The sequence below is a fragment of the Zingiber officinale genome, chromosome 4A (assembly GCF_018446385.1).
Source record: "Zingiber officinale cultivar Zhangliang chromosome 4A, Zo_v1.1, whole genome shotgun sequence".
Classification (NCBI taxonomy): Eukaryota; Viridiplantae; Streptophyta; class Magnoliopsida; order Zingiberales; family Zingiberaceae; genus Zingiber; species Zingiber officinale.
Genome location: NC_055992.1, coordinates 41,240,567 through 41,256,054, shown reverse-complemented (window position 1 = coordinate 41,256,054; position 15,488 = coordinate 41,240,567).

Sequence of the window (15,488 nt, the reverse complement as noted above, 5' to 3'; positions counted from 1 at the left end):
TTTGTTTCTAGAAATTTATAAAAAATTTCTCTAATAATTTTAATCCCTTCATGATTGGTTAATAAAAAGAAATTTTATAAATTAAAATCTTTCTTTTAAACATGTGGATAATTTCCAAAAGGAAAGTTATCTAAAAAATTAAAATCTCCTTTTAATCTACAAATAAGGAAAGATATTAAATCTTTTCTTAATCTTTTGTAGAAACTAATAAAAGAGAATTATTAATTTTTAAACTTTCTTTTAAATCATGAACATGGTTTAAAAGGAAAGTTTTTACCAAAATTAAAATCAACCTTTTAATCTACAAATAAGGAAAGAGATTTAGCTCTTCTCTTAATCTTTTGTAGAATCTTATAAAAGGAAAGATTTAAATTTTTAAACTCTCTTTTAAATCATGTTATCCACATAAGAAAATTTTAAAAAAATAAAAATCCTTTTATTTTAATTTGGGCAGGCCACACCAAGCTTGAACCCAAGCTAGGGCCGGCCACCTTGAAGCACCCATGAACCAAACTTTGGCCGACCCTAGCTTGATCTCCAAGCTAGCTTGGCCGGCCCCTATGGGATGGGTAAGAAGGTGGGTATAGGTGGGTATAGTACTCTATAATTAAGAGGCTACGATAGGGACCGAGAGGAGGAATTGGTTTTGGTCTCCCGATAAAATTAAGCATCCCATGTTCGCCCCGAACACACAACTTAATTTTATCAATAATAATTCATTCCACTAGAGAACTATTATTGAACTACCGCACCAATCCCAAATTACATTTTGGGCTCCTTCTTATTATGAGTGTGTTAGTCTCCCTGTGTTTAAGATAACAAATGTCCACTAATTAAGTAAGTTACTAACAACTCACTTAATTAATATCTAGCTCCAAGAGTAGTACCACTCAACTTCATCGTCATGTCGGACTAAGTCCACTTGTAGGGTTTAACATGACAATCCTTATGAGCTCCTCTTGGGGACATTCTCAACCTAGATCACTAGGACACAGTTTCCTTCTATAATCAACAACACACACTATAAGTGATATCATTTCCCAACTTATCGGGCTTATTGATTTATCGAACTAAATCTCACCCATTGATAAATTAAAGAAATAAATATCAAATATATGTGTTTGTTATTATATTAGGATTAAGAGCACACACTTCCATAATAACTGAGGTCTTTGTTCCTTCATAAAGTCAGTATAAAAGGAACGACCTCAAATGGTCATACTCAATACACTCTAAGTGTACTAGTGTAATTATATAGTTAAGATAAACTAATACCTAATTACACTACGACCTTCCAATGGTTTGTTCTTTCCATCTTGGTCGTGAGCTACTGTTTATAATTTATAAGGAACCGATAACATGATCTTCTGTGTGTGACACCACACATCATGTTATCTACAATATAAATTAATTGAGTAACTACATTTATCATAAATGTAGACATTTGAACAATGTGATTCTTATTTATAGATAAATGTTTATACCAAAAGCTAGGCTTTTAGTATACATCCTAACAACTTAAACATATTGTCAAACATTAAAAATAGGGAGATTGTTGGTGCAATTGTCCCTAAATCAAAGTTGACCCCTTTGACTCAAGTTTAAGTTTTGATTTTTGACAATATATAGAAATTTCAGTATAATTGTCCATTAGGGAGAATATTGGTGCAAGTCTCCTCTAGTTAAAGGTTGACAAGTTTGAAGTGAGAAAGTAGTCAAGCAGGTCAAGGTTGATCAAATACTTGACTGGGAAAGTGATAACTAGAAGTTAGGAAAAGGTAAGATCAACGGGATGGTTGGCAGAAGAAGAAAAACCAAGTGAGTCAATATTGATAAGACACTTTGTGTGAAAAGTCCCAATGAGTGAAGCCGGGCAATTGAGAAAAGTCCTGGAGAGTAATGTTGGGCTGATGAAAAGTCCTAATGAGTAAAGTCAGATAGTTGGGAAGTCCTAGTGAATGAATCTAGGTGTTGAGTTAATCATGCTGAGTGAAGCCAAGTGAGAAAATCCTAGTAAGTGAAACTAGGTGGTGGAAATCCTCGTGAGTGAAGGCGGGTGTTGGAAATCCTGGTGAGCGAAGTCAAGTGGGAAAATTTTAGTTCGTGAAGCTAGGTGGTGAAAAGTCTTGGTGAATGAGCCAGATATTAGAAAATTTAGGTGTAACGACCCACCTTCTGGGTACTGGCTGTAAGGCCGGTCGCTACAATTATGCTAAACTATATTGTGCAGAAAGCTGGGCTAATTAAAATTTTACTCTACTAATGACGGATACAACTGCTAAGAAAGGTCTAAAGACCTTCTTTGCTGGTGTACATATGCTAAGGAGGGGAAACTGAACATCCCAACTCGGCTAGGGACTAGAAACTACACTTCCCAACTAACTACGGACCTGCCGATCGATCCGCAGATCGATCGAAGCTATGGGGCATTCGGTTCCCAACTGGATCGGTCGGGCAGACCGATCCATGTGTGGCTGGATCGGTCGGCAGATCCGATCCAGGTGTGGCTGGATCGGTCGGCTGACCGATCCAGGTACCCGAAACCTCTGGAACGCTACTGTATCGTGCTGGATCGGTCAGCTGACCGATCCAGGAGGATACAGTAGCATACTGTATCTGTCTGGATCGGTCGACGGACCGATCCAGAAGCCTGGTACACTACTGGATCGGTCGGCAGACCGATCCAGCATCTGATTTCCTGATACGAAATCAGAGATGCTGATTTCGACACTTTGTCGTGCCAAAACCACCTGCAACCACTAAATCAATGCAAATCACACTACTATAAAACTACTAATATTCTAAACTTGGCATACTACATAGTGCATGGTTTACTATTTCATAACACTTAACAAATCAAAAACCGAATAGTAACAACTGAAACCACTAAGTACTAATACTGAAGTAAAACTGTATAGATCCCAAAGATCTTTATTCCAACTTGTAACGACCCAATTTTCCCTATTTCAAGTTCTAAAAGTCCATAAAAATATTTGGAAATACTTTTAAAATATTCTAGAGATTTTTAGGAATTTTTAGAGTATTTTTATGTAATTTTTGGAGGTCGTTAGTAGGGTTACAAAAAGAAAGAAGTTTTGATAAAAAAACGTTGAATGTGAGACTCGAACCCGAGACCTTGACCCGAGCCGAATCTCAGCCGAACCCAGCCCAACCAACCGGTCTGTAGTTGTTTTGTTAATTATATATAGAATAAAATATATATAAGGTAGAAGTTAGTTATAGAGAATACTCGGAAAAAAGGGGTTGCAGCGAGTTTTGAACCTGCGATATGTGGCCCAAACAAAAGCAGCCCAACCAGCTGAGCTACACGGTTTTATTAACCTAGTATGGAGAGAAAATGATTTAAGCTATAGTTGGAATAGTAAAATAAATTGGAAATAAAAGGAGCGCGGCTGAGAATCGAAGCCCAGACCTGTGGCTTCGAGCAAAACTAAACGGACCAACTGCGCCAGCGGTCTTTGCTGATCAGATATGCAGCGACAAGTATATAAGGTAAAGTTAGAATGAAAATAACCTAAGGTATAAGATTTAAATCTGATTTCGAAAAACCTAAAATTTTCTCTCAAAATTCTTTTCCTCTTCTCCTTGCGTGCGACGGCGCCGCTTCTGCCGAGCGAAGGAAATACGAAGCTTTAGCTTCGTCTCCGGCCGCCGGCGAGGTTTTTCCCAGTGAGATCTTCACAATCGCGAGTCCCCTTCATCGAGGAGAAGGTGTTGCCGCAAGGGATCACGGGAATCTTCACCTATCCGGAACCCTAGACTTCTCCTTTCCGGTTGTAAGTCCAAGATCGCTCGGTGAGTTGCTTCTCACCTGCAGTAGGAGTAGTTCCGATTCGTTTGGTGTTTTCTTGTTTGTTCGAGTTTTACTGGGAAGCATGATCAGGGATTTTGTTTTCTGCCGAGAGGGTTAAGGAAGATGAAGAGGTTTTTGTTTGGATTAGATTTTTGGATTTAGCTTATTCCTGATTTCGAGTTAACCTGTGAAGTTTGATGATTAAGGTTTGCTGCCGTGTACTTTAAAAAGCTTGACAAAATCCTTCTGTGAAGCTTAATCTGTGAAGAGTCCTTCTGTTAGACTTAACAAAAGCTTAATACAAAATTATTGATCTCTAATCTATAAAGAACCATTTGTATTTGCCATGTGGTGTAGTTTTCTGTGGTTTCGGGTTGCTTGTAGTAGTTGCTGCTATGATCATTAAATCCGAATTTGCTAGGTTGATTATGGGATCATTTTATTGTTGAGTAAATCAGATTTGGGTTTGTGCCATGCAATGGGTGTAGATCACTCTTATTTGGGAGTGCTGTTGGTTTTCTTTTAATGGCTTGGTTTCCTTGCTTAAGTTTTGAACAACATTAGGATAGTTTGGAATTAAAAGAGTAGTTTAAGGAATTATTTTGCATTGATTTATGTTTTGGTTCCTTATATGTTCTAATGTTCATGCATCAATTTTTGATAGCAGCAGCATTCTTTTTAGTAGATAACAATATTAAAGCCTTAATCAGAGTTTAAAGAGGTTGATGAGACGGTGATACTGTGCTCAGAATGCTTATGTTTCTTTTACAAGTTTTATCAGTTTTGGGTTGGTTTTAATAAGCAATGAACATAAGATAGTTTGTTTAAATTTTGAGCATGTAGTTAGTTTTTTTTATTGCTGTTAGATTTAAGTTTGAACAACCCTTATAGTTAGCATTTCAGATTTAGATTTCCTGATTTAGATTTCCTTGTTATGCTGCCATGAACCTCAATTTTAGGTTTTTCCTATGCTGTTTAGATTATTTCCTTGCTGTTTAGTTTTCGTTTGCTGTTAGTAAAGCATGAGAAATTTTCCATTTGCTAATAATTAAGCATGATCAGTTCCCTTTGCCATTAGATGTGCACGGTGATACTTTCTAGTCTCTTTTGCTATTTGAATATCTTGAGCATGCAATTATTAGTTTCTTTGCTTTTACCTAAGCATGAGTTTCTATTTTTAAGAACTATAAGCAAGAAAGACTAAGGTTTAGACTTGATTTCAATTCCAAAATATTGAATATCAAAAGCGCACACAAGGTGTTTGCTTAAATGCCAAGTAAGGGCAAGTATAAAGAAGTTATAGTTAAAAAGAAAGGATTTTACTTTTAAAGGGCATGTACCGGACACAAGGTCCAAGGGATGGGCTCCAAGTTGCCCCTAGGCACAAGGCCTAGAAGTATCTTAGTAGTTTCGGGATTAGCTACCTCGATTCTTATTAAGAATGCGCGCAAAGTGGTACAATGCCGGGCCCAAAAGAAGTTTATTATTATTTTGAAGTATTAAAGTATAAGTTTTGAAACAAATGAAATGGGCTTCAAATCTGTCTAGAATTAGAAAGTTAGTTTTCTTGTTATTTGAAGCATGCAGTAGTAGTTTCAATTGTTTCCTTGCTACTAGATTATTCAGCCTGTTTAGCTTTACATGTTTAGTTTTACATGTTTAGTAGCTTTACATGTTTAGTATGCTTCTCTTATTGGTTTATGAGCATATTTAGCTATATAATGATTAGCATTTCAGTTAGCATGATTTCCTTTGCTATATATGAGCATGAGTAGTTTTATATGTTAGCATTCAGTTTTAGCATGTTTTTATTTATATACATGCATATCGAGTTTTTTTTAGTAGATAGCGCTCACTAAGCTTTATGCTTATAGACTGCACTTCCTCCTACTGCAGATAAAGGAAAGGAAAAGATTTAGCAAGGAAGGCGACAAGGTGGTGGTGATGAAGGTGTGTGATGGCTGGACTATGGGGAGATCAAGAGTTTGCTAAGGAATTATTAAGACATTTCTGTTTAGAGTTCTTTAGTTTTCTTTTAATGCTATTATGAGTCAATATTGTATTTAAGTTTATTCCGCGTTTGTAGTTGGGTTCTATTGATGGAGTGATATTGATGTTTGCTATTGATAGGGTAGTTTCTTTCTTTTATTTGTGATATTATACTGCGTGGTTGTGAAGATATATGTTCCAGCCGCCTGTGGCTGAGTATATTATGCTTGTATTATGGGAAATGGTCATCGGTACAGGGGAGACTCTGCCGAAATTTTTCGGTAGGGTTTTCCTAGAGATTTTTAATAAACCGGTTAAGTAGAGTAGTAGATAAATAACGGTCACTCTTAGAGAGTAGTAGTAGTAGTAAGAAGGGTAGTCGTTACACAACTCCTGCCCACACACATCCTGATAGCATTGCCCTCCAGCCTCCGCTACTAGTTCACCTTTCCTTTACCTTTATCTGCAGTATAAGGAAAATGTATCTATAAGCTTTCGCTTAGTAAGAAACCATCTACTCACAAAAACAATGCATACGATGCCACTCATGATTTGAAAGTCATGCTATTTGAAAAACATACTGAATATGTAAGCATGGCATGGCATGGTATCATACAAAGCATGACATAACATAAGCTGAACATAAAATAAAACTGATCATAACATGTCTAGAACTGTATATAAAGCTATCATATTTAACAACTGAAATAAGCTGAGTTGATACAAAAGTGAGCTAAGCTGAAGCTGAGCTAATACTGAATTCCATTATGTTTTAAAACTGATTTGGAAAACTATTATACATAATAGATAAAAATACTAAACATGCTGCTGTAGGGCCCTGGCAACTGTACTTGCTGTGCGTGCATCCCTAACTAGACCCGGGATTGCAAGTTCCGAATCTAGTAGGGTTTACTAGGTTAGCTAAACGACTATGGGAGTCCAACCCAGTGGATATCTAATCCAATACAGTGCCACTGAAAGTAAAATACTGAAATGCTAATCAGCTGAATCTAGGTTATCTGAACCTAGAACTAGGTTGTCTGAACCTAGAGGCGACTGTGGGAGCCCACCCATTGGACATCTAGTCCCATAAAGCTGAAATAAAACTGACATGCTGGTTTAAATGGTTCTATGCATTTCACTATGCTGTTAAAACTGTCTAATGTTGCGCTAAACATTTTATCGAACACCTAGTGTGCTCCAACTCTCCTCTCTAATAGGGGAACTACCTCTAGGCACCCAACGACGTCTAGAACCTCTATCTGAAGAGGTAAAACACGTCCGGCCCATCCAGAGATACTCAACTAACCCCTAAGTCGGCGAAAAGAATTAAATACACTCTAGATATCGATAAAAATCTACATATAACTAAATTATAAGCATGCAATCAAACGAGAGCTACTTATACTGCAGGTGAGGGGTTTCTTACCTCGTGTGCTAGATTTCTTACAAATCTAATCGCTAGAAATTCCTGTGGAGACGACTTCTCGACGATTCGCTCGCGTCCACGCGTTCTTCTCGCGGAGGGGAACGTCCTCGTATCGAAGATCCTGCCGGAAAGTGCTCCTAGAGCCCTTGGGGCTTGGTGTGCCGAGAGAGAAAGAAGAGGGAAGAGGCGGCGGTGAGGTCTCGGTGGTGAGGGTTGAGAAGTTGCCGAACCCAAAATAAACCAAAACCTACTTAAGTTCTTAATTTATATTAAGCGGATTATTGAACCCAACTCTAATATAAATATAATTTGTTCCTCTTTCTTTCAGCACGGCCCTGCTGGGTTCACCGGTTACTAAGGCTAACTAAAGGTTTAGCGGACCCGAGAGGTCCCAGGTTCGATTCCCGCTTAAACCATTTTGCTTATCTAATTACTTTTGCTACTTCCGCTACTCGGAAAATTCCGGAAAAATATCTAAAAATTCCAGAAAAATCATAGAATAATTCTAATGCAAGTTTGAGAATTTTCGGTCGTTACAATCCCCCATACCTTAATAAAAGTTCGTCCTCGAACTTAGAACAATTCTGGGTACTTCTGTCTCATGCTGGCTTCTGTCTCCCAAGTTGCCTCTGCTGCTGGGTGACTTTGTGGTACTTCCTTGTTCCGCAATGTCTTAACTGCTCGGTCTATTATCTGAATAGGCCGACTATCATAGCTGAGGTCTTCGCGGATCTGTACCGACTGGGGCTCAATCACCTGGGTGGCATCTGGGGTATGCTTCTTCAGCATAGAGACATGAAATACGTTGTGGACAGCTGACATTTCCTGGGGTAGCTCTAGCTCATATGCTACCTTGCCCACTCTTCTGCTGATAAGATATGGTCCCACATATCTGGGACTTAGCTTGCCCTTCTTCCCAAAACGCATTACCCCCTTCATGGGAGCTACCCTGAGGAACACTGAATCCCCAACTGAAAACTCTAAGGGTCTGCGCCGTGTATCAGCATAGATTTTCTGGCGGCTCTGAGCTGTCTCTATCCTCTGGCGGATCTGCTGTATAGCTGCTGTGGTATCTGCTACTGGATCTGTCTGAAGCTCTAGTTCCTTTTGTTCACCACTCTCATACCAGCAGATTGGAGATCTACACCTCCGCCCATAGAGAGCCTCGTAAGGTGCCATGCCGATAGTGGCCTGATAGCTGTTGTTGTATACAAATTCTGCTAAGCTCAGATATTTGCACCAACTTCCCTTGAAATCTAGGGCACACGCTCGGAGCATATCTTCGAGTACCTGGTTTACTCGCTCTGTCTGACCATCTTTCTGCGGATAGAATGCTGTGCTGAACTTTAACTTCGTGCCCAATGCTGACTGTACACACTCCCAGAAGTGTGATGTAAATCTGCTGTCTCTGTCTGAAATAATGGTATGTGGGACTCCATAAAGTCTGACGATCTCCTAGAGATACAACTGAGCTAGCTTCTCCATGGAGTAGGATATCTTGATAACTAAAAAGTGGGCTGATTTAGTCAACCTGTCGACTATTACCCAGATGGCGTCAAAACCATTCGTGGTTCTGGGCAGTCCCACTATGAAATCCATAGAGATATCCTCCCACTTCCATTCTGGAATATGTATAGGCTGCAGAACTCCTCCTGGTCGCTGATGTTCCCTCTGACAGGTGAGGCAGATGCTAACATATCTGGCGATGTCTCGCTTCATCCCGGGCCACCAAAAACGTTTCTTCAGGTCTTGATACATTTTGGTGGAACCTGGATGCATTGCATAGGGAGTCTTGTGAGCCTCATCTAAAATCTGTCTCCGTAGTTTCTCCTGATCTGGAACACAGAGTCTGTCACCAAAATACAACACCCCTCTATTGGACACTCTGAATTCTCTACTTTCTGATTCTGCTAGCCCTTGCTTGATTTTCTAAATTTCAGGGTCCTGCTCCTGAGCTGACTGAATATCACCAAGCAAGGTAGACTCTAAGGTCATAGTAGAGAGCTGTCCAACGATGAGCTCGAGACCGAAATCTACGATCTCCTTCTGTAGGGGCGGTGACATGGCTGTAAGAGATAATAAGGTAGCACTGGATTTTCTGCTAAGTGCGTCGGCTACCTTATTGGCTTTCCCTGGATGGTAGAGGATGTTTATATCGTAGTCTTTGACCAGCTCAAGACATCTGCGCTGTCGCATGTTCAGATCCTTCTGAGTGAAGAAGTACTTCAGACTCTGATGATCTGTAAACAATCTGCACTGAGCTCCATATAAGTAATGTCTCCAAATTTTGAGAGCGAACACTACTGCTGCAAGCTCAAGGTCATGAGTAGGATAATTCTTCTCATAATCCTTGAGTTGTCTAGAGGCATAGGCGATCACCTTGCCGTTTTGCATCAGTACTGCTCCTAATCCCAACTTAGAGGCATCACTATAGATGTCAAAGCTGCTGGTGTTGTCTGGTAGGGCCAAAATGGGAGCACTGGTCAATCTCCTTTTCAGCTCGCTGAAACTGTTCTCACAGTCCTCGGTCCACTGATACTTTCTGTTCTTTCTGGTAAGAGCTGTCAGTGGGAAGGCTATCCTGCAGAAGTCCTCTACGAATTTTCTGTAATAGCCTGCTAATCCCAGAAAGCTTCTGATCTCGCTAGCGTTCTTGGGTCTCTTCCAATTGCTCACAGCTTCTATCTTACTACCATGATACCCTCCTTTGAGATGATGTGACCCAGGAAGGACACCTGATCTAACCAAAATTCACATTTCGTGAACTTGGCGTATAGCTGGTGCTGCTGAAGGGTCTGCAATACTAGTTTCAGGTGCTCTGAATGTTCTTCCTGAGTTCCTGAATAGATAAGAATGTCATCGATAAACACAATAACAAACTTATCTAAATACTCTCTGAATACTCTGTTCATGAGATCCATGAATGTAGCTGGAGCATTGGTCACGCCAAAGGGCATGACTACGAACTCGTAGTGTCCGTATCTGGTTCTGAATGCTGTCTTGGGTATATCCCCTTCTTTAACCTTCACCTGATGATAACCTGATCTGAGATCTATCTTAGAGAACACTGCTGCTCCCTTCAGCTGGTCGAACAGGTCATCGATTCTGGGAAGGGGATACCTGTTTTTAGTGACTCTGTAGTCTATGCATAGCCGCATGTTTCCATCCTTCTTCTTCACGAACAATACAAAGGCCCCCATGGTGAGTGACTCAGGATGAAACCCTTGTCAAGCCTCAGAGTTGCTCCAAGTTCCTTCATTCTGCTGAGCCATGCAATAAGGCGCTGGAGATAGGATTTGTACCGCGAATGAGCTCTATCTCAAAGTCAATCTCCCTGTCTGGTGCTAAGCCTGGTAACTCTTCAGGGAAGACTGCTGGGTAGTCACATACGACTCGAACCTCTGCTAGCTGTTGGTTCTTGTCCTGACTGGCGTTGACTACATGTGCTAGGAATCCTGTACATCCTGAATCCAGTAGCTTCTGTGCTTTCATAGCTGAGAGAAACTTCTTGGCCTTTCTCTTTGGTTCCCCGCTGTATTCAAATTGCACTGCCGCTTCAGGTTGGAAGATGACTTTCTGTTTACGGCACTCTATGGTAGCACCGTATCTGATCAGGAAGTCCATTCCAAAGATAACGTCATAGTCGGTTATTTCTAGCACTATCAGATCACAAAAGAGCTCTCTGTTTGCTATAATGACCGGCACTACTCTGAGCCAGTGCGTGGATGCCATGATCTCTCCTGAAGGTAGTGCCGTCAAAAACTGTCCACTGAGTACCTCTGAGGGTATTTCTACTTTTTCGGAGAACATCCTAGCTATATATGAATGGGTTGCCCCAGTATCAAATAGAACAGTAGCACTATACTGAAAAATGCTAATCTGACCTGTGACAACTGTCGAGGCATTGGCTACGTCCTCTCTGGTGAGTGAGTAGATCCTCGCATTCGCCATAGCTGGAGGGGCTTCTAATGCCTGCATCTGATATAACTGAGCTGGCTGGCCTGCATACTGAATCTGCTGTGGCTGAGGAAGACCGGCCTTGTTCGGGCACTGCTTGGCCATGTGCCCTTCTTGTCCACATTCAAAGCATCCTCGTGTGCCCTTGCGACAAACCCCTGGGTGGAATTTCCCCCAAGTAGCACACTTTGGATAACCGGGTCGCTTGCGGATGGTCCTCCTTTGGGTCACTTCGATTTGCGCTTTGTTGGAGTTCCTTCCAGCTAGAGTGGCCTTCTTGCTTTGAGTGTGAGAGTTTCCTTGGCCTTTGGACTCGGAGGAGACTTGCTTCTGCTGTTGTTGGTAATGCTCTGTGGTCAAGGCACCGCTCACTAACTCCTCTCGTGGTTTGTGGCCTATGTATGCCACCAGCCACGTTCATCGCTATCTCCGGCCTCGGCATCTTGAGCATCAACCAGATTCGTTTTTTCCGTGCCGACTAGCTCGGGCATAGACGAGCCAACTGTTGAATTTCTTCACGGCTTCCTCAACCGATAGGTTGCCCCGACGAAACTCGGTGAACTCGTCGTAGTGGCGGTTGTAACCCGTATGTGAAAGAACTCCTCGAAGAACTCCTTCTCAAGTCACCCATAACATCCACTGGGCGCTTCGTTCGATTCTTTCCCACCACATGCGCGCGTCTAGGAGGAGGCACACTTCACCTTCTCGTGTTCGCCATCCGGAAGCTCCATCGTTCTCTCCAGGCTTGTGCATCCCATGGTTCACTAGTGCCCGAGAAGTTCTCTAGCTTGACCCGCCCGGATCGATAGGCTTCCTTTCTTGGCTCATCTGCTGGGGTTGTAAGCTGTGGTGGAACCTCTAAGACTACCGAGTCGTCAAATTCGGTTCCGGGGTGACTGGGGTATTCTGGTTAGCCTTTAAGGTGGCTATTTCTGTTCACTGCTCAGAATCGAGCCACTAAGTCCGGAGGAGGCACCGAACCGCCTCTTCTTTGGGGCTCAGTAGCTAGTGCCCTTCTAGCTGGGCGTCCTCGTGCCATTTCTAAAGACATAGAGAATATAACATAACTAAGGTAATTACAGTTATATAACTACTGATATCATGTTTAAAACTATCACATACTAACAAGCAGTAGCCATATAAACATGAACTGTAACTAGAAAGCAAGAACAATAAAGAGAGTAGAGGTATTCTTACTTGGAAGCTGCAGGTACAATGCTGATGTGTGTGTAGGAAGTATGGAACTTGGCTCTGATACCACTCTGATGCGACCCACCTTCTGGGTACTGGCTGTAAGGCCGGTCGCTACAATTATGCTAAACTATACTGTGCGGAAAGCTGGGCTAATTAAAATTTTACTCTACTAATGACGGATACAACTGCTAAGAAAGGTCTAAAGACCTTCTTTGCTGGTGTACATATGCTAAGGAGGGGAAACTGAACATCCCAACTCGGCTAGGGACTAGAAACTACACTTCCCAACTAACTACGGACCTGCCGATCGATCCGCAGATCGATCGAAGCTATGGGGCATTCAGTTCCCAACTGGATCGGCCGGCGATCGATCCATGTGGTATCGGATCGGCAGATCCGATCCGGTGTGGATCGGATCGGTCCGACCGATCTAGGTACCAAACCTCCGAACGCTATCAGATCGTCTTGGATCGGCCGGTACCGATCGATCCGTGAGGATCTGATATCAGATCTCTCGGATCGGTCGACGGACCGATCCAGAAGCCTGGTACACTCTGGATCGGTCGGCAGACCGATCATATAATGATTTCCTGATACGAAATCAGAGATGCTGATTTCGACACTTTGTCGTGCCAAAACCACCTGCAACCACTAAATCAATGCAAATCACACTACTATAAAACTACTAATATTCTAAACCTGGCATACTACATAGTGCATGGTTTACTATTTCATAACACTTAACAAATCAAAAACCGAATAGTAACAACTGAAACCACTAAGTACTAATACTGAAGTAAAACTGTATAGATCCCAAAGATCTTTATTCCAACTCCTGCCCACACACATCCTGATAGCATTGCCCTCCAGCCTCCGCTACTAGTCCACCTTTCCTTTACCTTTATCTGCAGTATGAGGAAAAAGTATCTATAAGCTTTCGCTTAATAAGAAACCATCTACTCACAAAAACAATGCATACGATGCCACTCATGATTTGAAAGTCATGCTATTTGAAAAACATACTGAATATGCAAGCATGGCATGACATGGTATCATACAAAGCATGGCATAACATATGCTGAACATAAAATAAAACTGATCATAACATGTCTAGAACTGTATATGAAGCTATCATATTTAACAACTGAAATAAGCTGAGTTGATACAAAAGTGAGCTAAGCTGAAGCTGAGCTAATACTGAATTCCATTATGTTTTAAAACTGATTTGGAAAACTATTATACATAATAGATAAAAATACTAAAAAGGCTGCTGTAGGGCCCTGGCAATTGTACTTGCTGTGCGCGCATCCCTAACTAGACCCGGGATTGCAAGTTCTGAATCTAGTAGGGTTTACTAGGTTAGCTAAACCTATGGACGACTATGGGAGTCCAACCCAGTGGATATCTAATCCAGTACAGTGCCGCTGCTGAAAGTAAAATACTGAAATGCTAATCAGCTGAATCTAGGTTATCTGAACCTAGAACTAGGTTGTCTGAACCTAGAGGCAACTGTGGGAGCCCAGCCATTGGACATCTAGTCCCATAAAGCTGAAATAAAACTGACATGCTGGTTTAAATGCTTCTATGCATTTCACTATGCTGTTAAAACTGTCTAATGTTGCGCTAAACATTTTATCGAACACCTAGTGTGCTCCAACTCTCCTCTCTAATAGGGGAACTACCTATAGGCACCCGACAATGTCTAGAACCTCTATCTGAAGAGGTAAAACACGTCCGGCTCATCCAGAGATACTCAACTAACCCCTAAGTCGGCGAAGAGAATTAAATACACTCTAGATATCGATAAAAATCTACATATAACTAAATTATAAGCATGCAATCAAACGAGAGCTACTTATACTGCAGGTGAGGGCTTTCTTACCTCGTGTGCTAGATTTCTTACAAATCTAATCGCTAGAAATTCCGGTGGAGACGACTTCTCAACGATTCGCTCGCGTCCACGCGTTCTTCTCGCGGAGGGGAACGTCCTCGTATCGAAGATCCTGCCGGAAAGTGCTCCTAGAGCCCTTGGGGCTTAGTGTGCCGAGAGAGGAAGAAGAGGGAAGAGGCGGCGGTGAGGTCTCGGTGGTGAGGGTTGAGAAGTTGCCGGGCCCAAAATAAACCAAAACCTACTTAAGTTCTTAATTTATATTAAGCGGATTATTGAACCCAACTCTAATATAAATATAATTTGTTCCTCTTTCTTTCAGCACGGCCCTGCTGGGTTCACCGATTACTAAGGCTAACTAAAGGTTTAGCGGACCCGAGAGGTCCCGGGTTCGATTCCCGCTTAAACCATTTTGCTTATCTAATTACTTTTGCTACTTCCGCTACTCGGATAATTCCGGAAAAATATCTAAAAATTCCAGAAAAATCATAGAATAATTCTAATGCAAGTTTGAGAATTTTCGGGCGTTACATTAGGTGAGTCAAAGGTTGACCAGACACCTAGTGTTTGGAAGTCCAAGTGGATTATGGAGGACTGCGCATTGGCAAGGTAAAGTCCTAACTGCGGTTAGGCAAGAGGAAAATCCAAGTGTGTTAAGGAGGACCGTACTTGGTGATCAAAAGTCCAACGAAAAGTTGAAAAGTTCAAGTAGGTCAAAAGGTTGATCAGACATTTGGTGGAGAAGTCTAGAGGTTGGACAAGGGGACCCTAGACTTACGTTAAGCAAGTTAGGGTTGGGCAATCGATCAAGTAGTGTTGTGTCAATTGATTGATTAACCTCATTTCTCCACTTTGCAAAGAAGTTCCCAATCGATTAGGTGATTGATCGGGTTGTGTTGATTGATTGGGTGTGTTTTCTTCGCGATGCACAGAGGCATTCCCAAGCAATCAATTGGGCTACACCAATTGATTGGGAGGAGAAAATTGTGATGCACAGTGAGAGCATAGAGACGATCTAGATCGATTGAGTGATCGATCCAAAAGCATTTAATCGATCAGGTGATCGATTGATAGAAAGGAAAAAAAGATTTGTTGTGAGGTTTGGATAGCTGGATATAATTAGATCTGACATGGCAATCGATTGGGGGTAAGACCAATCGATTGGGAGCCCTAATCCGTGGGATATAAAGGGGACAATAAAGATTCAAATGACAGCT